Here is a 27,571-nt window from a genome sequence, read left to right on the forward strand (position 1 = left end):
CCTCGCCTTTGCCCCTAGTGGTCACGCCGTAAAACTTCCAACTAGAGATGCACCGATTGCCATTTTCTTGGCCGGTTCCGATTTCCGATTTTTGAATAGTCTGACTTGCCGATACCGATTTTGTCCGATTCCGATTTTCTTTCTAAGAACAATAATTGACGGGTTATTTTTTGACATTATTATAATAAAAAAATTTTACTTTGCTTTAATAGAAAATTAAGATTCATGTCACATTTCTTCTCATTTGCATGAGGTAGGACGATCTCACTCAAAAACATCTCAAAATAAAAGTGTTCCAGGTTACTGGACAGAGCTTTTCTTTTTTGTGTAAATACAATGAATATAAAACAATTATTTCCAGTATATCCCACAGCTATCATGCATTTACTTTTCCAAAATAAAAAAGTTGCAACAGAACAGGGGCCCGTCCCTTGTGCGACCCATGAAACGACTTGGGCTTTCCGACTAAACTCAATCTAAACCCATGGAAGTCATCTTTGACGCTTATGGCAACTGCTCCCCCATTAGCCTAACTGCTCCCCCATTAGTCAACTGCTCCCCCATTAGGGTCTGGAGGAGCTAACCTCTCCCAGACCCTAACCCTAAACCTAACCTCTCCCACCCCCCATGCCTAAACCTAACCTCCCCCAGACCCTAACCCTAACCCTAACCTCTCCCACCCCCATGCCTAAACCTAACCTCCCCCAGACCCTAACCCTAAACCTAACCTCTCCCACCCCCCACGCCTAAACCTAACCCCCCCCCCTCGTTTCATGGGTCGCTCAAGGGTACCATGTTAGTAACAAGTGACGCACAAGGGACGGGACAAAGCGTCAATATGCTACGTGCTCGGAGTGAGAATGTGTTGGATGCAAAGTAGCCTATGGCTAAATCTGTTAGAAAGCATCTCTTCCTCTATGGGGTTTAATGTTTTTTTTGTAGTTGTGGATTTGGCTGTTCTTGAGTAGATGAGGAAATGAGTTTGAGTTGACTCAGTTTGAATATCAGAGTTTACACAGAGTCCGTTTTTTTTTTATCCGCCATCCAAAAAAAATCATCACGCACAGAAAATGTGGCACACTGGTCCGATGCATTTTATTATTATGTTCGTCATTCTATTCGCAATACGAAACAAATAGTCCTCTCCTGTATCCACGTTACAACGTGACTGACAGATAGCAGCATCAGCTGATCTGCAGCAGGCAGCGGTGATGTGCACTGCAGCTGGTCGGGGAATGTAACCTGGACATAGGGCTCGATAGTAGGCCTACCTTCACTTCGCCAAGCCGGCTGTATTGCGCTGTGGCAGGGGAGAGAGAGGGGCCGGTGAGGTGATGCGAGCCGCTCAGACTGGAGTGGACTCCAGCCGAGCGGGACTCGGCAACGTACCCTGCTCCTCCACGGCTTATTTTCAACTTGCATGTGTGACAAACTGTACAATTTCCACTAGGGATGCGCCGATCCGATATTGGTATCGGGTATCGGCCCCGATATAGCACAAAATTCTAGATCAGGTATCGGTGGCAAATGGCCCGATACATAGACCGATCCATAGGGGCCATTCTATTCACTCTAATTCTATGTGTGTGCAGCGTGTGACGTCATACGCTAGCAACGTGCTAGCAACTTTTGTTTTAGGCTTTCTGTACAGCGTGAATCTTCCGCCCGGGACTTCCGCCTCCGTGCAGTGCCACTCTGTTGTTGTACCGGCGAATATAAGAGTTCCGATCCCGAATGCTCACATCAGTGCATGGCTGGCCGACAATAAACTCTCCTTACACCTTGGGAAAACAGAATCAATTTTATTTGGCTCCAAACCAAGATTAAACCAAGCCAAGGATTTTAAAATAAGTTTGAAGTAGCCTACTTTTCAGATGAATTTACCTTACCTTATTATCAGTGCTGTTCAGGCTAATGTAGGATTATGTAGGCTAATGTTGATTATTGTGCGCTAATAATAGTAGCCTAATTCTGTATTGGTTTATTGGTGTATGGACACAGTTGAAATGTTTATTACTCTCCCTTATTAAGACAATCTGTTAATATGTGCTAAACAAGAGAGGTAACGTTAGTTACTTATATCAATACACAGTGTACTTAGCTATTGTATAACAGAAATAACTGTCATATTTGTTGGATTTACATTAAACTCAAGACCATTTATTTGCTTATGTTCATTTCAAATCCTGTAATATATGTATGTTCAACTCAGTTCATGGAAATAATCAAAGCTCAAACAACAAAGGATTCTCTGACAAGAATCATTTCCATATTGTACCACCAACCCATGCCAGTTGACTAAGTGCATAGTATCTTAAATATAAGGTGACTAAGAATGGCAACCATATTACAGTTTCGGCAACCAAAAGCTGATGCCTAGCGACTGCAGGGCTGCATGGGGGAGATGAGAGAGAGAGTCTGTGTGTGATTTATTAATATTGATTTAGGGTTTTAGGAATATAAGAAACATGTTTATTTTGGGGTGCATATTTTGCTGTTTGCTGTCCCTATTGTTTAAAATGTGGTTGCCACTGAGGCAACCACAGGCCATTTTTTTTTATGGTTGCCAAGGGCAACTGGACAGCCGTTAATGTCAAGCACTGGTATCGGATCGGTACTCGGTATCGGCCGATACTGGCCCCCCACATATCGGTATCGATATCGGAGGCGAAAAACGCGGATCGGAGCATCCCTAATTTCCACAATGAGGAGGACATGCTGGCGTGTGTTTCCTTTTGGCTGCTTGGGGTGCGCGCACGTCACATGAACGCGTGCATCGTGCAGCTGCAGGTAATTGACCAAACAAAAAAAGGGGAAAGCCGACCGGCGCACATAATCGCCTATGTGGACTGACCGGCGCCGGTCACCGGTGGAGGCCGATCAGCTGAAAATCGGCCATTTCCGGTCACGTGCCGATCGATCGGTGCATCCCTACTTCCAACCCCTCTGCACCACTCTCATTAAATACAGTAAAACTGCCTTTCTCTCCCTGACTCAATTTCCATTGACTTTTGAATGACCCCTCAATTCATTATGTCCCACCCTGACGTCTGCGTAGTGTAGTGTAGTGTAGTGTCTCGGCTCTCCCCTGATCGGCAGAGGGTGGAGCAGCGACTGGGGCAGCAGGGGGGTAAATTGGCAAAGTACAATTGGGGGGAAATCGGGGGGGGGAATCATTATGTCCCACCTTAACATCCTGTTTCAACAGGAAATGCATCAAATCAAGGAAGTAAAGATGTCCTTTTCATTAAAGTAACGCTATTCAGTAGACAGGATTACATGTGTCATTGTTTGCATGTGCAAATAAACTAAAGTAATACACTATAATATCTCCCACAGACTGTAGGCTGCCAAACTCCTGTTCTTGTTTTGTAGGTGTGTTTTATTTTTATTTTTCAAAAGCAAGAAAACCTAGAAAAAGAAAATGTAACTTTCACCAACATCGCATTGAGTCAACAAGCATTGCTGTGTTGCATCTAGTCAGCAATCAATCTGGGAACCCAGAGTCTATTTCGGCACGTAAATAGACTGGGACAGCCGCACTTTTGTTTTAGGCTTTCTGTACAGCGTGAATCTTCCGCCCGGGACTTCCGCCTCCGTGCAGTGCCACTCTGTTGTTGTACCGGCGAATATAAGAGTTCCGATCCCGAATGCTCACATCAGTGCATGGCTGGCCGACAATAAACTCTCCTTACACCTTGGGAAAACAGAATCAATTTTATTTGGCTCCAAACCAAGATTAAACCAAGCCAAGGATTTTAAAATAAGTTTGAATGATAAAGACATCACTGTTAAAACGTCTGTTAACACATTGAGTGCCAGCGACGCCATATGGCGTCAAGAGAAATTTACCGTAGACTGCCAGCGACGCCAAATGGCGTCAATAACTCCAAATTCATATTTTGACGGGGGAATGTCGATCTAAGCATCTTACATCGCCTCTTACAATATGGGAGCTATTGAATGTGTCTAACCTATTTTACAGAAAAGGAGGAGGAGGGGGGTGGGGCACGCAGGGCACTAACAGCATACAACCATTGACAGTACACACACACGCAGGCAGCAGCAGGCTCGATGTTTGTTCAACTCAAAGCAGAATTCATTCTGTCGCCTTTCTAACATAAAGATGTGATTATCTCAGAAACTAATTTCAGCATGCTCTTTTCGGTCGAAAACACTCTTTTTCAGAGGGGTGTATTTCCAAAATGGAACGGTTTATAAACACAGTTTTTTTTAAATGAAACAGAAGGGTTCAAAGTTTCATTGAGGCTATTGGTTGTCCATATAAGAGGAACACAAAAAATTATATGGCTATATTAAAATGCATTGCGGCCTATGTGGCACAGTACAGCACCTTTTGCCCAAGGGCCGTGGCACTCAAAGTGTTAACTATTTGGGCTGTACACTTGATGCCAATGTAGGGGGTGCAGGTATGGCCCTGAAAGTGGTAGGGAAAGTGAATGCTAGAACTAAGTTCCTGGCCAGAAAGTCAGAGTTCCTGGACAGAGAAAGTCGCAAACTTGTGCCATCCAGCCTAATTCAGTGCCACTTTGATTATGCGAGCACAGCCTGGTACTGTAGTCTTCCCAAGCTGTGGAAGACAAAGCTCCAGGTCTCTCAAAACAAGCTGATGAGAGTGGTCCTTGGTCTCGGGCCCCGTGAACACATAGGGAGGAACCAGTTCATGCAGCTAAACTGGCTCCCTGTGGAGTCCAGAGTGACACAGCTCAAACTCTGTCAGGTACATAAAATTGTAAATGGTAAAGCCCCAAATTATTTATCAAACTTTTTCCCACAGGTCAGAGAGGCTCACAGGCACAAAAGTTATTTTAGATACTCGGGTGCCCAGGATTGGAATAAGGTTCCCAACAGTATTAAACAGACCACCAACTTAGTCACGTTTAAGGCAAAACTGAAACAATGGCTTTTAGATAACGTACCTCTCTAAAGACAGGCTTGTAGGCAGGGTTGTTTGTAACCCATTTAATGAACTAGTTTTAACATAATAGTGTCTGAATGATTATTGTTGTTGTGAATGTTTTCTGTATGCTTTTGTGTTTTTACATGTGATTACGACCAATGTTTTGTTTTGCTGTCTCCACGCACGCACGCACACGCGCACGCACGCACACACGCACGCGCACACACGCGCACGCGCGCTGACACAAACACACACACCTACCTTACTACAACAAGGACCACAATGGAAATAAGTTCTGTAACTTTTTTGTGTTATCCTTGATGTTCTTTTAATTGTGCATGTATTCTGGTGTTGCAACCATGGAAGTGTCCTTTTAATTTGAATTGTCAAACAAATAAACTAAACTAAACTAAACTAAAACATGAATAAGAATTTTGACGTTTAGCATTCAAAATAAAAGTGACGCAATGTATGTTTTTAAAAGGCACCGCTGCTTGGAAGTGGTAGTCCCGGGTGGAAGATCCGCGCTGTACGGGAAGTCTCAAAAAAAGGATGCGGCTGTCCCAGAGTCGATTTATGTGCCGAAATAGACTCCTGGTTCCCAAATTGGTCAGTAATTAGCTCATTAGAACGGGATGAAGAAAGCCACTGATGTGAGGTGCAGCATCAGCCCTGAACCGAAACAATCCTGTTGATGATGACGTGACCTACTTGTGTCCTCATTCCCAGGACATGTGCAAATCACTAACTAAATGCTATACTATCAAGTCTCCGCCTCTGCATGACTTACATCACCCCCAAATTATCCCACATGGAAAGAATCTATATGTACCCTATATGTTTTAATATAGGGCCACATATAGTTTTCCCATATATGGTGCATACATAAAATTGGCCGATTTCCTATATTATATGTACATATATGTACCTATATGTATGTATAGGTACATATATGTACCTATATGTACATATAATATAGGAAATCGGCCAATTTTATGTATGCACCATATATGGGAAACCTATATGTACATATATGTACCTATATGTAGGATCTTAAATTAAAAATTTAGCAGCGCCACTGCGCTCTACGTGCTGAGCTATACATTTTCTTATACTAACCAGAGAGCCGGGCACATTATATACTCTCTCGCACACAACGTAGACTACACAATTGTCAGCGATCGGGAGGACAAGTTATTTTATGTGATGCGTACGAGTCATATTATGTAACAGACTAAAATTATGTTGTGTGTGTGTGTGCATCTATAGTCTGTAGGCTGTACGGCTTCAGAGGTTAACTTCATTTAACACCAGAGACTCAGGAGGTAGGCCTACACAGAGCCTCGTATACAGTCTGTTACAATAACATAGCGTGCCCAGAGCACCTCGTTCCGCACTTGGTGCAGACCGGTGCAGACTTGCTTTGGTCTAGTCTAGTCAGTCACGGTTAGTATAGCTAGCAAGTAAGTACTTGCGCATGCGCGTTGCTGCAGGAACTGAATTCATTATTTTATAGTATTGCGCTAAACTATTAACCATAGTTGTGTCCTGGAAGCTTTTTGCTGGCACCACATAGCCTATATAGTCCCATATTTATGATATTTCATGTGACATAAAATGCGTTGAAATGTAGTTTTCGTATAGACCAGATTTCGACTCTCAGTTACACAATAAAAGACAATAAAATGCCAATTCACACACTATCAATATTGTCTCTATTCCAAACTACAACAAATGTTTTAACAATATGATGAACAAAATTGTGTTTTTTTACACGTTTACGTTGTAACCGCATTTTAGCCGGTTGAAAAGAGGGTGAAATTAGGTCTTAGACGTTCAAACCCAATATCCCCCAGATTTAAACTAAAAATCAACGTTGAAAAAACGTTTTGTGCTCGCTGGGTATATATGGATTATGACACAGTGTATACAAACAGATTTGTAAATGACCTATATAGGAGGCATATACCTTGTATTGTGTACATATATGGCCTATATGTGGATATAAAGAAGTGAGACCTATATGACCTGTATTATGAACATATAGGGCCTTTATGTGTATATAAAGAAGCTATATAGGAGACATATATGCCCTGTATGTGCACATATAGGACCTATATGTGGATATAAAGAAGCTATAGGAGACCTATATGCCCGGTATATGCACTTATATGCACCTGAATCTGGCCTATATGCAACCTATATGCGGCATAAATGTGGCCTATATGCGCATATATGCACCTAAATCTGGCCTATATGCAACCTATATGCGGCATATATATGGCCTATATGCTCATATATGCTGCATATAGGTTGCATATAGGTTGCATATAGTTGCATATATGTTCATATAGATTCTTTCCATGTGGGATAAAGCAAGCTAATTTACCCAAGCACATTGTTAGGGCTAAAGACTTGAGAATGCAATCTTGTCAGATGGTTGAAATAGTCATCCATCTTAGTCATCCATCCTAGCAAATAACACTTTTAGAGCAGATGGTTCTTATTCTTACACTCTTCTCAAACTCACTGTGATGGATGAGTTTCTTGAAGCTGTCAACATTATTAGCCACTGCTTTTTAACATGGAGTTGAATATTTCTCCCACCTCATTTGATGTTCTGAATATGACCCTAATCTGAGACTGTTACAGCATTTAATGTTAACATGACATCTGTTCCACCTGTTTCCACTTTGCCAAAAACAAACAGGCCATACTGCACCGACTTTGTAAATTAATCGATCGATTGCAACCTCTGAAAGTTATTGTGATGACAGTGCACTTTTTACACCTCGTGATACCAGTTCATTTTGCAAATAGGCCTCTGCTGCCCAAACTCTATATAAAAGTTATTGAAAACCACAACAACTTAATGGCCATCATGGCAGCACCTTGGCACTGCTGTGGGGAAGTGAGATTAAACAGAGAGAGAGAGAGAGAGAGAGAGAGAGAGAGAGAGAGAGAGAGAGGTTGAGAAAAGAGGCAAATTAAAGGGTTAGAAATCGTTGGGGTTGTGTTACAACCCCGTGAATTCTCACCTTACTAATACCACCCAAGTACGTCTTGGCCATCCTGGCAGGTGATTGTCGCTGGGCGTACTGCCAGAAATCTATACTACTATAATTGGAGGGTCCGTGGCGTGGTGCGGCGCACGGTTGCTCAACTTACATTGTGACATCATCAGTGATGTCATGAATCAAATACTGATGTCATAACTCTTGCAATACTATAATTGGAGGGCCAGCCTGTTTCTGTTTCTTCAACAACTTCCAGGGCAACATCAGTTTATTTAAAAGTTTATATTCTGCACTTTCATAATCTGTAAAAAGAAAAGAAAAAGAAAACAAATATATATATATATATATATTAATTAATACACAGGACAAGATGTTACTATCCCTTGTGCCAAAATCCGAGGAAAAACACATTTAGAAGCCCAATCCAGAATAAAACAAGCTAACAGGCTAACAAACTAATAAACAAGACACAAATCACCAGTTACCTACCCTAGCCAACAGCAGTATGAAGCATGTCATTGGGGTTTTCAAGTGGGCACCTTCCTTCACCGATGTTTCGTTAAGTTAGGCCCACGACACCTCAAGAAGGCTTAACGGTGTAACGGGTGGGGTCGGCAAAAGGGCCTTTCTGTGTGGAGTTTGCATGTTCTCCCCGTGCCTCCCGGGGGTTTCCTTCATATAGGAACCCCCTTCACAAAAACATGCAATATCCTGGTTGCTAATGTGGTTCCTCCTCTGATCGTTAAGGGCGCCTGTTTAGAGGGAGGGGAACTGGTTGGAATAGCGTGAACCTCCCACGTGCTATGTCCTACCGGTGAAGCTTCCTCTGTCAGGTGAAAAGAAGCGGCTGGCTAACTGCCCATGTCTCGGAGGAAGCATGGAGCCAGTCTCGGCTCTCCCCAGATCGGCAGAGGATGGAGTAGCAACCAGGATTGAGAAATCAAATGAGCACTAATGGGGGATAAAATGGGATAAAAAATCGGGAAAAAATATAAAAAAAAAAAAAAAAAAAAAAAAAAAAAGGCTTAACGGTGTAATCCAGCGTCCTGGATGCTACCACCGCACAACTGCATATTACCTCACTATCTAAGCCTAGCTATCCAGGTCGGTTCGGTATGACATTCCTAACTACACCACCACTGTCAATGATTCAGCCCTGTTGATGCGGACCATCAATCATGACCAACAACAAACAATCCCTAACTACACCACCACTGTCAATGATTCAGCCCTGTTGATGCGGACCGTCAATCATGACCAACAACAAACAATCAATCTTACCTTAGCGAGCTCCCCAGCTAGCATGTTTCCTCCTTAGCCACAGCCATTCACTTGCTCGTTCTGCTGCCTGAGACATGTTGCTAACCGCACATTTCAGGCTCCGTCCCCGAATGCCCAACTCAGTTAGTAGGGCAATAACAGACTTTGCCACAAAACCATGGCAGCCCACCTCTACAGGTTGCACTCGAACCCTCCAACCTCGCTGCTCTGCCTCTGCTGCCATTTCAGCATACCTAGCTTTCTTGCCTGACCTTGCCTGACCTTAATTGGTCGAATCTTTTCTCCCTCACATACAAATTTGATCTGTCTAGTCTCTTAGCTAGCAACTAGAGAATTTACTTCTAGCCGCTTTTCCTTAACTGCAGCTGCCAAACATTTCAACACCTGGTTGTGACGCCAGGTGTATCGCCCCTGGGAGAGACTGACCTTACACCCTGACAGAATATGCCTCAGTGTACATACACTAGAACACAACGGGCAGGCACCATCCTCGCCCAACCACTGATTTAAGTTCTGGGGAGATGGCAGCACATCATAAGTAGCCCCTAGAATAAATCTAATTCTGCTGGCCTCCATGATCCACAACTCTCTCCACTTCAACTTTCTCTTCTCTACACTCTCTCAGTTCACCCACTGTCCTTACTTTGCCTGCGACACTGCCTTAGTACATCTTACTGCCTCCTCTTGCCTATGTACTTCTTCAACTACCATCTTCCTCTTTTCTATTACTGATGCCTTGTTCCACACAGGTTTCCCTATGCACAACCCTAAGCCTCCACACCCATGCTGCACCTGACCTATGATATCCCTGTGTTTAAGAGCTGACTGTGCTTGCTGTACTGCCTCCTTTGGGTTCCACTTCCTCCCTGTTTTAAGTGTGGGTGCTACCCTCCTAACCACTGGATCCTTTGACTGAGTCAGAGTCATTTCCAGTCTAATCTTAGCACACTTGAACTCCTCTGTCAGGCTCGATAATGACAATTCCAATATGCCTTTCCCATATAAGGCTACACTGCTTAGGCAGCGTGGGACTCCGAGCCATTTTCTAATGAATGAGTTAATCATCCTTTCTAGCTTGTCTACCTTTGAAAGGGGAACCTCATACGCAACAATCCAAACTGCAAGCACCACAGCTTTAACTTTCCTGGGAGCCCTGACTTGTCTATACTTGAAATACCTTGAACCATTTCCTGCCTCACCTCCTCAAACTGTCCCTTATCACTAAGACTTGCATCATACCATCTTCCCAGACTCTTGACTGGTTTCTCTAACACTGTAGGCACCACCTCATCATTTATAACAAACTTCTTACCTACTACCCTCCCTTTAATGATTGAAATACTCCTGGACTTACTTGGCTTCACTTTCATTCTAGCCCACTGCAGATTACTATTTAACTTATCCAACAATCTGCTAGTACATGGAGCGGTTGACGTCATAGTCGTCATGTCATCCATGTATGCCCTAATTGGAGGAAGCCGCAGCCCTCCCTGCAGCCTTTCTCCACCCACTACCCATATTGAAGCCCTAATAATGATCTCCATTGCCATGGTAAAAGCTAATGGGGAAATTGTACACCCTGCCATAATGCCTATCTCCAGCTGCTGCCAAGCTGTAGTGTACTCTGCTGTGGTAAAGCAGAGTTGAATATCTAAGAAGTAGGCTTTAACTAAGCTCTTTATACTACCTGGCACTCTAAAGAAATCAAAGGCCTCCCATAACAGACTATGCGGCACTGACCCGAAAGCATTAGCCAGGTCCAAGAATACTACATGCAGGTCTCTCTTCTCACGCCTAGCTGACTGGATTTGGTGCCAGATCATGCTGGTGTGCTCTAAGCACCCGGAGAAGCCGGGAATTCCAGCCTTTTGCACCGAAGTATCTATTAGCCTATTTTTTTCTAGGTAACTAGACAGCCTCTGTGCCACAACACTAAAGAAAACCTTCACTTCAACATTAAGTATAGACGGATAGGTCTAAACTGACTTATCTCTAACGAGTCCCTTTCTTTAGGAATGAAGATTCCCCCTGCTCTGCGCCACACCTTCCTGCTTCTTCCAGACTACCTTTATAAGCTTCCATAGAAACTGCAACACATCTGGAGCACTCTTATACAGCCGGTAGGGGACTCCATTAGGACCCGGGGCTGAAGAGGCCCTTGCACGTCTCACTACTTATTGAACTTCTTTCCACCTTGGTGGGCTATCATCACACTGGCTCTCTATTTCACCAATAGGTGGAATATCAGCTGGGACTGTCATCTCTCAAACCTTTCCCTATCTTTGTGAACCTCCTCCAAATATTCCTCAAGCTTCTGCTTAGGTACCATAAGGCTACCATTCTTCTCCTTACTAAACAATGACTTCACAAATCTAAATGGGTCCTTATAGAATGCTATTCTAGCTCTCTCTTTCTTTTTCCTATTTTTCCTAATGCTCTCTGCTCTTCTTAAAACTGCCAACCGCTCCCTCACATCTGACTGCAAGCAAGCAATGCCTTCCTTCTCAACCTCTGTAGCTTTCCTCCACTGCCTCTTAAGCTGTCTTCTCTCCTGGATAAGTCTATCTATCTCTTGTTGGCGCCTAGATTTAACTACCTTACCCTCTAGTTTCTTCCTTTTCTCAAAGATGCCAAACCTTTCCTTACCATAATCATAAATACGATCTCCCATTTTCTCCAACTTACTCTCTAACATCCTAACCAAATCACTATTGATAACTTCCCACTTCCTACTTTCCGCTGCACCTGGCCACTTAACTCTAGGCTTCTGACCACTAATCATCTCCCTCTTTGGCTGGCTGGCCTCTCTGCTTTCCTCTGTGCTAGGACCTGCCTCAACATCAGGGGTGCCGATGTCCTGCGAGCTGTGGGTTACTTCCTGTCGCTGGACTTCACCCGACTGACTTGATAAACTTCTTAACACGTTCACTGCCATTGACGAGATATCTCGGCTTACAGAATCCAACGGTTGACTGCCAAAGACGAGATATCTCGGCTTAAATTTTTTATTTTTTTTTTGACGGTGGGACGTGGATCCAACCCTTTTACGTCTTTTATACAAATATTGGAGGTATTGAATGTGTATAATCTATTTTACCGACCCACTGAGTGGCGACATGTCTCTCCAGAGTAGGAAGAGGCGAGCCAAAACTGCAGGGAAAAGCGCGAGGAAGCCGTTCTCATACTGTAAAATGGATGGCGAAAACGCTTTCGCTTTCGCACTGACGCACAGCGGTGGCAACGGTGGGGGGTTCCAAGAATAGACTGGGTGCACACTTTGAAACACGCAGCATAAATAAGCGCAGAATCGCAAGAGCTTCATCAGAGCTCTCAACCGAAATGCCAAGAAACGAGCGAGCCCCATCCAGCGAGCCCCATCCAGACTGCCAGGCAGCAGCCAGGCAGCAGCAACTCGTTTGTGACAGACCCGCTGCAGAGCCAAGGAGGGCGGAGGAGAACGCCCACGGAGGGAGGAGTTTGAAGCAGAGAGGGGTTTCCTGCTGTTATGGAGGAAATTACTGTTCAAAACTATTGTTTAGATGTCTGACGTCTTACTGATGCCAAAAATGAATGGTTAAAGTGACTGTTCTATCGAATTTCACAAAAAGCCGTTTATCTCAGAATAAATTTTCTGACGCTGAAACCATGCTGTATTCAACTGCTAATGCTTACATAACTACTAACTCTACAAACTAACTCTTTTAGACAGAGAAAGCACACATTCTATTAGTTCTTTTGAGATATTGTGTGTTCACAAAATCCTAACAGAAACGAATCCTCGGCTCTTGAAAGATGAGCCAGAATCCTAAAAAAAAAACCTTGGCAGAAGCTAACTACAGTATTGAAAAATGGCTGGCAGTGAATGTGTTAAGAAATAATTATCAATGCGGGGTCCCTGTGTTCCCTCTACCAAGCACCTCTTCCTGCCTTGATGGATTCCTAAGGCCCTTTAAAGTTGTTACCTTCTGCCAGCCACACAAGCAAACCTGATGCTTCTTTCCATCTACATCTGAACTAGTGGCTTCCACTGACATGTTTTCCCTACTCATAGTCAAGTCCATTCCAAAGTCAATAACCGTGTCAACCATAGGTGAGTCATCTTCCGCCCCCACTCTCGCAGACTCTAGGGGTGTTTTTACATAATTCTGTTTCGTAGCAAGTTTGGGTGTAACCAATGGCCTATTTGCCTTGGCTACTGCCACAATAAGCAGCTAACCCATTGCAGCCCCGGTGGGGTCTAATCCCTCCTGTCAGCTGTCTTTCCATGCTGTCACTAGGTCTTTCCCTAGTTGTCAGCTGCACTATTCACAACAGTCACTAGCCTAAGCTAGCTTTAGTATTAATTAATACACAGGACAAGATGTTACTATCCCTTGTGCCAAAATCCGAGGAAAAACACATTTAGAAGCCCAATCCAGAATAAAACAAGCTAACAGGCTAACAAACTAATAAACAAGACACAAATCACCAGTTACCTACCCTAGCCAACAGCAGTATGAAGCATGTCATTGGGGTTTTCACACCTGCGACAGCCGGCACCTTCCCATTTTTTGACCGAGATCCCTGATGGTAACTACAAATGTGGTAGATGTGCTCAATGTAATTTTACTTACAAATGTCATACCTTCAACCACCCTATCACTGGTAAACGTTTTAAAATTAAAGGTATCATTAGTTGCTCGACTTCTAATATCATCTATATGATTAAATGTATTTGTGGCTTGGCCTATATCGGCAAATCATTGAGATTGAGACCTCTGAAGACCAGAATCTCTGAGCATAGGAGTGATATTAGAACGCAGGATTTCAAAAAACCCTGTATCTGTACATTTTTTTCAAGCACAACATTGTATCTCCTCCTTGAAATATATTGGTATTGAACATGTCAAGGTTCCGCCTAGAGGTGGCGATATCAACTCCCTTCTTCTCAGGAGGGAGGCATTTTAGATCTCAACTTTAGACACGGTCAACAGGGGGCTGAATGAGTCATTTGACATTAGGGCATTCCTATAGCTGTCCGTTTTTTGCTTCCTTATATGTATATTTCTGTGTATGTAACGTAAGTATATCACCTTTATAGTCTTTAAGTACGGTCTTATCAACATACTCAGTTGGTACAGTTAATCTGGGACCTTTCTCCCTCTTATTGACCCCTTTTCTTAAATTCATTTTAACTTTATTAAGATAATTTTTGCTACCTTTTGATCTCCTCTACACACTGTCGATTCTCTTTTGGTGTCCCTGATCTCAGTGTCCTGACCATGGTCTAGAGACTGTGGGTCTCTCTTTTTTTCTCTATGTAATTCTACCTAGTGCTTGTTGGTGGTTATACTGTGTTGTCATGACTATTAGTGTTTTGCACACCTCATGGCTCCTTGAGGCCAGTATCTAGAATACTGGTCTCATTTTATAACTATTAAAGATGTTTTGGTTTTCTATGTGACCCAACACACTACCTACACTGCTTACACTGAATAGATTTATATAATGTTTCATTTTCTTTGGGTTTGCATTTATATAATGTCAGTTGTTAGTAGTAGTGTTAGTAGTAGTACACTCTGTACTTTTACTTACATGCAAATGTATACCGGCATCTATGTATTATTCTGTATGAACATTGATTGACACAAATGTTTTCACCTGTCTAGTTGTCTCTCCACCAATCGGTGTTGAGTCCCGGTATGTATAAGAGTACTCCTCCTACTTCCTCCTCCATTTCTGATGAAGACCGTTGGGTCGAAACGTTAAAATAAACTGACCTGGGAGCTGACAATTTTCAGTGTGCGGACTCTATTTTTTTTTTTTAAGTTTATTTGCCTTTTGTCCTGCACCTGACCTCCTTCAAGCGGATGTGCACGCCCTACTTCTTTCTTAATTAAAATGTAGCCTGCAACAAGTGCAAGGCTTTAGTCCTTGATTAATTCAACATTACAATTTGTGCTCCTTCCTCGATGGGAAACTCGTCCAGAAAGGGGTTGGCCATTTTTCCAAACTGCTGATTCGATTGGTTCGTGGGCGGTGTATTTAAGGTCTAATCGTATCCTTGCAACTTAACCTGCTGCGGACCAGGTTAAGTGTGAAGCATAAGTTGCTATGGAAATATATGTCGGTAAGAAGTTAACTAGCTTTGTAGCACGGCCAAACCAGGGTTAAACCTGAAGTTACCTCGCTAAACCACTAATCTTGCTTCTTGGTACAGGACCATGGACTTGTTCAAGAAGCCACAATTTGACCTTCTTCTTGAAAACACCTTGGCTGCTTGTACACTTTAAGTGGAGGGGCAACATGTTCCAATTTTTTGCCCGATAAATTTAAAAGAGCACTTACGACTTGGTGTCGTTAGGGGGTTAATTGTTAATTAACCCCCTAATTGTTAATTGTTAATTGTTAATTGTTAATTATTAATTGTTAATTGTTAGGGGGTTAATTGTATGCAGGCAGCATGTGGGAGCACTAGAGGGAGCCATGGAGCAAGGGACGGTGGCAGTAAAATCAACAGGTAGATGGTCAGAGATACATGTGTCACATATTTCATAGTGTGCTATTTCTATGTCTGATTGTTTCTCTCTATGTTTACATTTCTGTTTTTGACGTAGTTCATACGTCACAGTAACACTTCCGCACGCCATGTCAGCTCACCTTGTGCCACGTATTGCTTTTATACAGGTGCGGCTTCCAACTTTTCTACCTACAGCCTGACGAAGACCAGAGGTTAAAACGCGTTGCGTCTCTTGTGCCCTTGTCCTTTCCTGAAGATGTATTGTGTATTAACTATTTAAGTATACCTGTACATTACTTCTTTATTAATTCAATTATTTATAAGCATCAAGAAGCTCCCTTTTTCTATTCACTGTTTATATTGGCCTGCTGAGCTATCTTGTTGCAACTTTTTGATTTTCCCTATCAATAAAGGCAAAATGCCTCAAAAATAATCTTTAAAAAAATCATAATGGCCCCCCGCTCCTCCCCCAGCAGGCCAGTAGCCAGTGTTTCGCGGGTCGATCACACAGCATTCAACTCCAGTTTACTGTGTGTTTTTCTCTCTGTCTCTCTCTCTCTGTTTGGATTTTGTTGTCATGGAACTTTGTCTATAACAGACTGAGCTGTGTTTCATTGTTGTATTTCCATTTGCTTTTTGTATGTTGTTGGTCACTTTATTTCTAGTTGTTGTCTTGTTTTTCTATATTTTGTTTTGTTTGTATAATGATCGTTGTGCTGTCATATTTTTGTAGTGTCTGTTACAGTAGCCTATGTGTGAAAAAGAATAATACTACTACTACTACTAATAATAATAATAATAAACTCGGGAGTAGCGCTGGTGAATAGACCTCTTTTATCTTTGTAAACAGGGATTACATATTTTGTGGGCGGAGCCGGACGGGTTGCAGTAAGTGACAGCTAGCGGTTCAGCTGTCATAAAAATATGGATGGTCCGGATGCCTTCTCCACATATTTTAACGCTTTGCCAGCAACAGACAGGTTATCTTACACAAATAAGCTAACTTTTTCAATCGGGTGAGGTTTCCTGACCCCTACTCACTGTCAGGATGGGTCTAGGATCTAACTACATCACCAAAGTTGCAGTGCCAGACATCGTCATATTAGTGGGAAATTCCACCGTCTATATGGCACAAGTCGTCTTTTTCCTTTATTCCGGGGATCTCTCTAATTTTGGCTTCAACTGTTTCCTCAGATTTTCTGCAACCACGCTGCATGTGCAACTGCAGCGATGTAAGACTCTGACTTCCACTCCAAATTGGTCTATTGGGCCGGACATATAGGGCTCTATCTTCCCCCTGGCCTTAGGCGCTAAACTGGCGTTAAACGCAAAAAAAACACGCTTTGCGCCTGCCTACCCCTGACTCGGGAAGATAGCATCATGTTCTTAGGCCCCGAAATGCGCTTTACGCTGAAGAGGCGTGGCGCAGTGCCAGAATGGGCGTTTTGGCCTTAAATACCAGCCTAACGCTATCTTCCCAACTGGCATTAATTTTGCGGTTAGCGCTTTTCAAAACCAGGCCTTATTCAGTGCCCCGCCCCGAGGATGCACCCACGGCCTTATTCAGTCACTCTTTCTGCCGCTATCGCACTCTCTCTCCCCCCTCTCTCTCTCACTCCCTCTCTCTCACGCGTCAATTTCTGCCCCTATAGTGCACTGCAAGCATCAGATCTGAAATGTAGGCTACACCACAGAATGACAGAACATCACTATTTTGGAAGAAAGGCCACACTAATTTATATGTAGGCACTAGGCAGGCACAATGACTGATGAAAAAAGTTGTTATACTGTAGTTTTGAGCCCCTGTCATTCAGAGGCTGTTGCATCATCCTACCTCATACCTGTCTGCCGTGCAGAGGGGGAGAAGAAAAAGGCAGCGAGAGAAAACGATGCAATGATTCTGTCCAAACTTTCACCAATCTAATCTCATCATGACATAGGGATAGGCTATGTTTTTCTAGCCGATGCGTTTAGAACATTCTTCTCACTTTGATCTTGCTATAGTGTAGCGTATTTACATGCTTGCTGTATTTAAACTGCAGTGAGATTTGTTTAAGGAGCATAATGGACAGATGGGGATGGAAGCGGGCAGAGAGGGAGGGGGGAGCTCAGAGTGTGATTTGTTTACTGCAGTTCGCCAATGGCCACATTTGTGAATAATTCTACGCTGATCGGGGTGAGAAGTGTGGATCTAATCGCGGGTAGTTGGTGACCACGGGAAACTTGGTAGGTCTGGAGAAGCTGGGGTGTTGTGGAACTTGGTAGCTTGAAAGCTGGGGCTGCACTGTTCGAGGTTTTGGGAACGGTTGCAGGTGGTATGATCCTAGTTTAGATTATGAATCACTGGCCAGAACCTGCCGGAACAGGCCTTTATAGATCCGAGCATGACACCACCTGTGCTATGACATCATACCGTTTGTGACATCATCAGAGACATGACATCACCTGTGCTATGACATCACTAGCGAAAGGCATGAAAGACACTTATGAACCATGACATCATCAGTGATCGATAACATCATAGTCGGAATGACGACGTCAAAGTAGGAATGATGACGTCATCCTAACAGTAGCATTGTGGATGTGAGTGGATCTACGTTTACTAATTTATTATTATCCACTGCCTGGCCTCCCAGGATACCTCGTAATGTTGCATTTACCCCCATGCACATCGCTTGACAATTTTTTTCAACTCATAACTGTATGAAACACCATAAAACCAGAGGAGAATCCTGATTTCTTCTGCTTTTCTATGCTTCTCTATGGAGCTCTATGCTCAGTTTGTCCGAGTGTATTGTGGAGCTGCACGCGCTGTGATTTGCTCGTCTGCGTTCGGGGCGGGACTTAGCGATAGGTCAATTGTCAAGCAAACCACCGGGAAACCCCCGGTACTCCCGATGGCCAGTCCGCCCCTGCCCAAAACAACTGCGGAAACAACATCTCTGCCAAGGGTAGATGAAAGTTAGCTGTGGAAGTCTTGTTTCTGCTCCTGATTCTGAATAGCAGCAAACAGGCAAATGGAAGGGAAAGACAAGAAAATGGAAAAAAGAGGGGTCGAGAGGGAAACACATCTTGCCCCCCTTTAGATTCCACTTTCCTGGACTAATTTCCCTTCTTTCTTTCTTTCTTTCTTTCTTTCTTTCTTTCTTTCTTTCTTTCTTTCTTTCTTTCTTTCTTACTATCACTTGCATTTTCCTTTTCATGGAATAAACGCCAAGGCCTTGAGTTGTCAGCAGCCCATTGTATTATACTGTCCAATATCTCGAATAAGTGTCTCTTACAAACACTTCTAACTAGTTGAGGACTTCTCTGCCAAACAAAGGCATGGTAATTGGCCCCTCAGGCCTTAAATCATGTATTATTGCAAAAGGGAACATAACTGTTCCCCGAATATGGCAAAGTGTCCAATTATGCCCGAGTATTCACCATGGCCCCTATCGTTGCATCGGCCTAGTTTCTACGCCGAGCGCCTGGCGCAGTGGGCGTGGACCAGCGCACTTGATATCTTGGTCTTGGCGCTACACGCAGCCTAAAGCATTACAACCACGCCTTTTAAGCGTAAAATTATGCACCGTCATGCTCATTGGATAAGTGCAATAAACAAATTGCACGCTTGCCTTTTAAGCTCCAATTCCAGTGATCCAGCAAAACCAGACAAAAGCCAAGCGCTCTGCCCCCCCCCCCCCCCTCCCTTCATCCAGTCTGTCTGTCTCCATATATAGGCTATTATTCCATATTATTATGCTTCTCAAACCAATCTAACTGCAGTTCAAATACTGCAAGCATGTAAATACGCTACACTATAGCAAGATCAAAGTGAAAAGAATGTTCTAAAGGCATCAGCTAGAAAAATATAGCCTATCCCTATATGATGAGATTAATTTTATATTGGTGAAAGTTTGTCCAGAAAGATATTGTCTTCTCTCCCCTGCTGCAGGTAGAATGATGCACATAAATATACCCTACATTATGTAAAGTCATTGCATAAATGTGTTTTTATTGTAAAACTAAATGTGAAGTAGGGCCAAGTTATTGGAGCGGGCATCACAGTATAGCACATGACAGTAGAAGCGCGTTCCGCAGCGCGTTCCGCTGTCACTTATCTAAATCACGTTAAATCCACAAGAGATATATATAGGCCCAGGAGGACATATATATATAGGCCCAGGAGGATATGTTTCACATAGGGTGGTGTATTCATTTCGATGTTTCATTTGGTCCAATATTGAAATGTGTACAATTGCAGGTTGTGTTACCATTACACATTAATTTAGATCGACCTTTTATATCTATTTCGCCTCATTTGGTTGCTATTTAGTAGCGAAATGGAGAAGCACAATGCATGCTGGGACATGCCAGGCAACTTACAACTTATTTTTCCTATATGGGAAGTGTGTTGTGCCTGTCTAAGCAAGGGAGTCAGAGAGAGAGGGAGAAGGGTGGTCTAAACCTCATTCTCATTTTTATTTCTCTTTTTACTCCTATTTTTTTATTTTTCATTTTTTTATTTCACTAATCTGAGTTATCATTGCATTGTAATGTTTGTTCAATGTTAATTGAGTAACTTGTATTATTATGTTTTTCTCTTGAGGTGAGATCTTTATATAAACCCGTAGTGGGTTTCTATCTCACCTGCACATGTTTTTTTCTCCAATGTTGTAAACATTTTTTATTTTGTTTCTGTTTTCCTTTAATGTGCAAATAAACATAAACATAAACATAAACAAGGGTGACAGAGAAGAGGCAGAAGAGCACTGGCGCACTGAATAGGCCTGGTTTCAGAGAGAGACAGAGAAGGGTGACAGGGGAGAGGCAGAAGAGCGCTCCTTGCAACTGGCACACTGAATATGCCTGGTTTTCAAAAGCGCAAAGCGCTAAATTTACGCCAGGTGGGAAGATATCAGTACGCCGAGATTTAAGGCCGACACGCCCATTCTGGCCCATTCTGGGACTGCGCCACGCCCATTCGGCCTAAAGCGCATTTGGCAGCGTAAAGCCATATTGATATCTTCCCGAAGCAGGTGCAAGGCACGTTTTTTTGCGTTTAAGGCCCGTTTTAGCGCCGAAGGCCTGTGGGAGAATAGGGCCCCATGTTCCAAAATGAACCCAACATTTACTTTTTTCCTTGTCCCAAGTTGGCTATGTTCTTTGAACGTACTGTATTGCCTTCAGACTGAATAAGAAGTGTTCTGGCAAATGCCAAATGTTCCTGACAAGAAGAAACTTTTCTTAGGAATGTGCTCCTTTCTTGTTTGAGAAAAAATTTATTAGTTAACACATTCACTGCCAGCCGTTTTTTCAATACTGTAGGTAGCTTCTGCCAAGTTTTTTTTTTTGAGGATTCTGGCTCATCTTTCAAGAGCCGAGGATTCTTTTCTGCTAAGATTTTGTGAACACAAAATATCTCAAAAGAACTAATAGAATGTGTGCTTTCTCTGTCTAAAAGAGTTAGTTTGTAGAGTTAGTAGTTATGTAGGCATTAGCAGTAGAATACAGCATGGTTTCAGCGTCTGAAAATTTAAGCTGAGATAAATGGCTTTTTGTGAAATTCGATAGAACAGTCACTTTAACCATTTATTTTTGGCGTAAGACGTCAGACATCTAAACAATAGTTTTGAACAGTAATTTCCTCCATAGCAGCAGGAAACCCCCCTCTCCTTCAAACTCCTCCCTCCGTGTGTGTTCTCCTCCCTCCGTGGCTGCAGCGGTACAAGCAAGGCTCTGCCTGGCTGCTGGCGGCCGCTCTTTGGGCGAGTCTGCATGGGGCTCGTTCGTTTCGGTTGTGAGTTTCAAAGTGTGTTGCACCCATAATCTATTATGCAAATTTGCAATCCCCCACCGCCAGCTCTCAGCGCGAAAGCGAAAGCGTTTTCGCCAATCCATTTTACAGTATTAGAATGGTTTCCTCGCGCGTTCCCCTGCAGTTTTGGCTCGGCTTTTTCTAGTCTGGGAGAGCACTGTCGCCACTTAGTGGGTCGGTGGAATGGGTTGTACACGTTCGGTGGCTCCCATATTTTTATAGGAGACGTCAAATTTTTTTTTTTTTTTTTTTGACGACTTGACTCGTCAATGGCAGTCCACCGTTGGATTTTTTTTTGACGAGTCAACTCGCCAATGGCAGTGAACGTGTTAATATACCAGTGACAAATGCAGTATAGGTATTACAATCAAGGGCACTATTGAACTGTCCATCCTTTGACATAATATAATGTGTGTTTTATGTAGCTTGCTTGTTTTTGTAAAGTCGTGAGGCATTATGAATCAGATTGCTGAGCACAGAAAACAGGGCATCAAATAGTACTATCAATGAGTCGTTGAGGAGGGTTTATGGGTATGTATGTTGTTTCTTGATTGAATACTCAAAGTAAATTTAAATACTACTTTGAAGGTCAGATTACTGTAGCCTATACTGAAAAATAACTCAAAGATGCATCTGGCATACTGTACTGTATGTCGGGGCATTTGAGGTAAAATGGAAAATGGACAGCATCAGTCCTGTTGAATCTAATATGTGATTGAAAAAGCCGTATTCACTTGGAATAAGGGGTTTGAACATTTCTCATACAGAGCACAAGTTGTGATCCAGAGTCAGTGTAATATTAGTCTCACGTGGTCAGACCCAACATCTAACTGTGGATACAGTTTAGCGCTGGAATAGCGCCGCGCAAAGTCCTAATTGTGGGCGTGTCGGCCCGCTGCACTTCACGTCATCTCCGCGCATCTCGGTGCAAACGTCCATAGGCGTGTTTATGCCCATGAGGATTCATAAGGTGAGATCACTCCCATTAAAAGCCACAGCGTCACCGCCATCAAACACCAGCTTCTTTCTTGCTGAGTGCAAGCAGAGAAACAGAGAGAGAGAGAGAGAGAAAAGAGAGAGGGGGAGAGAGAGAGCGAGAGAGAGAGAGAGGGGGGGATGAGAGAGGGAAGAGAGAGAGGGCCGCCATGCAATTATGCAGTGATGTCCCAAAGTGTGCGCTTACTGTAATTAGATGTTTTGTTCATATATAACATAGCCCTACACATCTAAATAATATTTGTTTCTTTAATAGGGTAGATGTGTGAGATTTTAATTCTAGCCTATTTCAATAGCCTATACCAGACTTGTCCACTCAGGTTAAGCTATTGTTGCATGGTGCAATTGCAGGGAGAGAGGTTACTGTATACTATCAATGGTTACTGTATAGCCTACTGGCCGGTGTTGTGTCAGAAAGTGATTTGCTGCCAGAAAATATCCGCGGGACCACGCACAGCACTGCCTCACTGTAAGGGGGAAAATGACCATAGTGTTGTCGATCACAGTTTTTACATAAATCACATGAAATAGGCTACGACTCCAATAGCCTACTCGCCATGGGGAAATGTTCACTTTTAGTTGTCTGACATAAGAGCTGATCTTCTCTGGATACCTGTCTGTGATTTTAACTTTGGCTTCAGTGGGTAAGTGTTTTAGGCTGTGTTACTTCTGTCTGCTATCTTCTATTCTAAAAAGTAGTTGCTTTTAGGCTAGTTTGTGTCTCTGAGTGAAACTCTGGGCAGCTGGTGGATTGCTCTCAGGTGACATCAAGCCCATTCACCCCTCCTGTGAACGAGGGGGGCTGATTGGATAGGCGTGGCTTGTAGCCCTGTTGAAGCAGTATTTCTGAACACTGTCAGTCTACAGCGGCAGCGGTAAGTGGCACGTAGACTCGCGGCATGAGTCTTTCTGCGGGAGTCCATCGAGGGGAGGCCAGAAAATAGGGTTTTTTGCTACCTCTCTTATTCTACCTACTCATCTACCTAACTATGTGTTTTCTTCCCATCCCTGTTGTGACCTCAGCCCACAGACGCCGTAGACACGGCAGCTTCAGGTGTAGTAACTCCGGTAATCTCTCCTACCCTAAGCACACAAACAGTCCTTTTACTATTGTCGGAGGTCTCTGGAACTGTCAGTCGGCTGTTAAGAAAACTGAGACCATCTCGGCTCATGCTCATCTCAAACCCTCCACTTCCTAGCTCTCACAGAGACCTGGATCATTCCTGAAAACAGCTCTCTCTGCTGCCTATTCCTTCTCGCACACCCCCAGAGCCTCTGGCCGTGGCGGAGGCACTGGTATCCTCATCAATGGCACCAAATGGACCTACACTGTCACCTCTCTCTCTCATCTGTCTATCTCATCTTTTGAGTCCCATGCAGTTGCCGTATCCCTACCCATCAAGCTCAACATTGTGGTAATCTACCGCCCGCCTGGTCCGCTTGGTGACTTTCTGGACGAGCTGGACACCCTCCTCTCCGTCTTTCCTGAGGATGGTACTCCTCTCATCCTTCTGGGAGACTTCAACATCCAGCCAGTAACCTTACAATCTCTGCCTTTCCTTAACTTCTTCTCATCCTTTGACCTTTACCTCTCTCAATCTCCTCCTACTCACAAAGCAGGGAATGTGCTTGACCTGGTCTTCACCAGATCCTGCTCCACCTCTAATCTCACTGTGACTCCTCTTCCTGTATCCGACCACCACTTTATCACGTTCTCCCTTCCCATCCCCCTCCCCTCCTCCCACCCATCTCCCCCTCACTCTACCACCACCCGACGCAACCTAAAAACTGTCTCACCCGACTCCCTCTCTTCTACCGTCCTCTCCCTGCTTCCCCCTGCCGAACAATTTGCTCTCCTGTCCACTGACGAGGCTTCCACCACTCTTCTCTCCTCTCTCTCCTCTGCTCTTGATTCTCTTTGCCCACTCACCACTAAGCCTGCCCGATCTTCTTCCCCTTCTCCTTGGCTGACTGAATCACTGCGAACTTATCGAACTGAGCTTCAGGCACTGAGAGAAAATGGAGAAAATCACATCTCCCTGAAGATCTCTCTTCGTACCACCTTATCCACTCCAACTTCACCTCTGCTGTCTCCAAAGCAAACACCTCCTTCTTCATCTCTGAAATCCAGTCCTCTCCATCCAACCCCAGTAAACTGTTCTCCACCTTCTCCTCACTCCTCAACCCTCCCTCCCCTCCCCCCCCCCTCCTCCCTCTCTGCTGATGATTTTGTAACCTTCTTTACTAAAAAGGTGGATGACATCAGCTCCTCCTTCCATCCTCCAGGCACCCTCACTAACACTCCCGACTCCAATCCTGCTCCTCGGCCCCCTGTCCCTGGTTTTCCTTCCTTCTCTCCCCTCTCTCCCGATGAAGTGCTTAAACTCATCAGCTCGAACCGAGCCACTTACTGCCCCCTATGGTCAGGTTCCAAACCTCCCAGCGCTCCCTTCGCTCCTCCACCAGTGCAGGTCGCCTCGCCCCTCCTTCGCTACGGGGGCTCAAAAGTCGCTCATCCCGATCTCGACTCTTCTCGTCCCTGGCACCTCAATGGTGGAACGAGCTTCCACCTTCGGTCAGGACGGCTGAATCACTGCCGATCTTTCGGAAAAGACTAAAGACTCACCTTTTCAGGCTCCATCTGGGCCCTTCTTGATCTAACTTCGTTCTCTCTCTTTCTTTATTAATATAAAAAATATATATATATATATATATCTATATACACTAACCTAAACTTGTACCACTAACCTAAACTTGTACCACTGTTCCTTCAGAAGTTGTAGTTGTCATAGACCGTGCTCCATAGTTGATTGCTCTATTGCGGACAAAAAATGTGTTATTGTAAGTCGCTTTGGATAAAAGCGTCTGCCAAATGACGTAATGTAATGTAATGTAATGTTCACGAAAGATGCCTCTACCCACCCTGTGCACCGACCCACGCAGCCTGCCTACCCGGCCCAGCTCACACCTTCTCTGGGGAGACCCCCCTCCAGGACATGGTGCACTAGCCGAACACAAAGCACTCCTCCCCGCGCTACACACAGACTCCCGCCCGCCTGCTAGACCCTCGTTCCCCTGGCAATCCAATTCAAAACGCAAATCAATTTTTCGCACAAAACCATGACAAACAAATTCTGATTGTTAAATCAAGGTGTGTTTTTTTCTGCAGTGTAGGTTAGTTGAAAATCAACGTGGCATTCTGAGGTGAGAAGTGTGTCCGCACGCGAGCCGTGTGTAATGGGCCTATCCAAGCGAGGATTTCCTGCACTGCGCCGGAGAATAGCTGTCTGCGCTCAGGCATACACCTGGCGTAAAGTTTTTTTTGCGCTAAGACCAGCTATTTGGTGGCGTTAAAATTGAGAGCACCCAAGGCTTTTTTTTCTAACACATTGTGCTGGAACGCCTATTTTGGCACGGTCAACGCCCAAACCTCTCTTTGCGCTCGGAACAAACCGACGGTATCTTCGCCAGTGCGCTAAATGACACTTGCGCGAGACATATGATAGGCTAGAGGCCCACGGACATGCCTTGGCCACGCCTAGACCTGTGTCAATCCCAGCGCAAAACTGGACAGTGGACAGACGATAGCTTAAGACGCTGGGACGATAGCAATAAGAGGCGCGCAAATGCATCGCAAACGATAGCGCCGTACAAAGATAGGGCCCTTAATATCGTGTAAGGGTGATCATATCTTTACAAGCCCCAAACTGAGACATGTGATCTTGGATATTTGGCCATTGCAGCAGCAAGTAGTTAGGATACATTAAAGAAAACATGATATAAATAAGAACAAGGCAAAAGGGGGTAATCAGCTGCACCCAACAATTCCAACTATAAAGGAAAAATGCATAAATAAAATGTACAAAAACACATGGATTCCCCACATTAATAACATGACTTCAAAAAATAGTAATATCAGTAGTAGGATGTGCATTAAGAGAAAGGTGAAGAATTCTTTAAAAATCTGAAAAAAGTAGTAGCAAGTAGTAGTAGCAAATGGACACATGCAGCTCTTCCTATCTGCTTTATGCAAATGTATTGTGTTGAAGGCCATTCAATGTGGCCTACATTGACATCCTAAACCAATCTCCCAATACCCCAGCTACTGTATGTGAGTTACTGTAATACATGATTCAAGTACACACGTGTGACATTTCTTAAGGATGATAAAACACCAATGTGCAATGAAATGATAAAACAGGGAATAAATATATATCTGCAAGAGAAGCCTATACAAGAGGGCCATTAAAAATGCTGCATTCAGGGTTAGGAGAGCTCGGAAAAGCCATACTCTGTGAGTGCTGCCTTCGGGGACGGCTTGGAAAGGGGAATTTCCATACAGAGCGCCATTAGAAATGCATTCAGGGTCTGGAGAGGGAACTTTTTACAGACGAGGAAATCCGTGGCAATATTTTGGAGTAGCCTATAGCTTATAATCAGCAACTCAATTCACATTCTCAGCCATAATATGGCTGGTCAAACAGTAGCGTATTAAGCATGCTTTTTTCAGTTTACCCACGACTTTTTCAGTTTAAAAAGTGGGGGGGGACAGAATCAAGGTTTTGAAAAGTGGGGGGGACATGTCCCCCCTGTCCCCAGTGGAAAATGTGCCCCTGCAATGTAGAAGGCTAACTGAAATGCAACCTCTGCCACTTATAAGTGTATTCTGTTTTATCATAAGAAACAAACAAGCAAACAAAAAATTAAGTTCCCCCCCATGTTATTAGATAGGTGATATGGCATTTCACAGACTAGTAGTAGACTATAAAAACCACTATCAATACAAAAGGAGTCTCTTGCGCGTCAGCCCCTCCGCAAAAGGAGGTCGGTGCTCTCAGGACAGGACAGTATTATGACAAAAGTTCAATGGACAAACCAAAGAGGATCCTGGAGCACACGATTCACTGGAAAATTGCTTTATTCAATGACTAACGTTTCAACGCCTACTGCGTCTTCATCAGAGTCAAAACCAAGCGCTGATGACTCTGACTCTGATGAAGACGCAGTAGGCGTTGAAACGTTAGTCATTGAATAAAGCAATTTTCCAGTGAATCGTG

General features: G+C 43.8%; 1 protein-coding gene across 2 annotated transcripts in view; it reads left to right on the top strand.

The window, feature by feature from the left end:
* Positions 1-27,571, top strand: part of gabrb2b (gamma-aminobutyric acid type A receptor subunit beta2b) — a gene marked incomplete at both ends in the record, with an annotated part of 306,515 nt that overhangs the window by 132,577 nt on the left and 146,367 nt on the right. The window lies entirely within an intron of this gene.

This window comes from Poromitra crassiceps (assembly GCF_964638095.1).
Source record: "Poromitra crassiceps genome assembly, chromosome: 1".
In the NCBI taxonomy this organism is placed as follows: Eukaryota; Metazoa; Chordata; class Actinopteri; order Beryciformes; family Melamphaidae; genus Poromitra; species Poromitra crassiceps.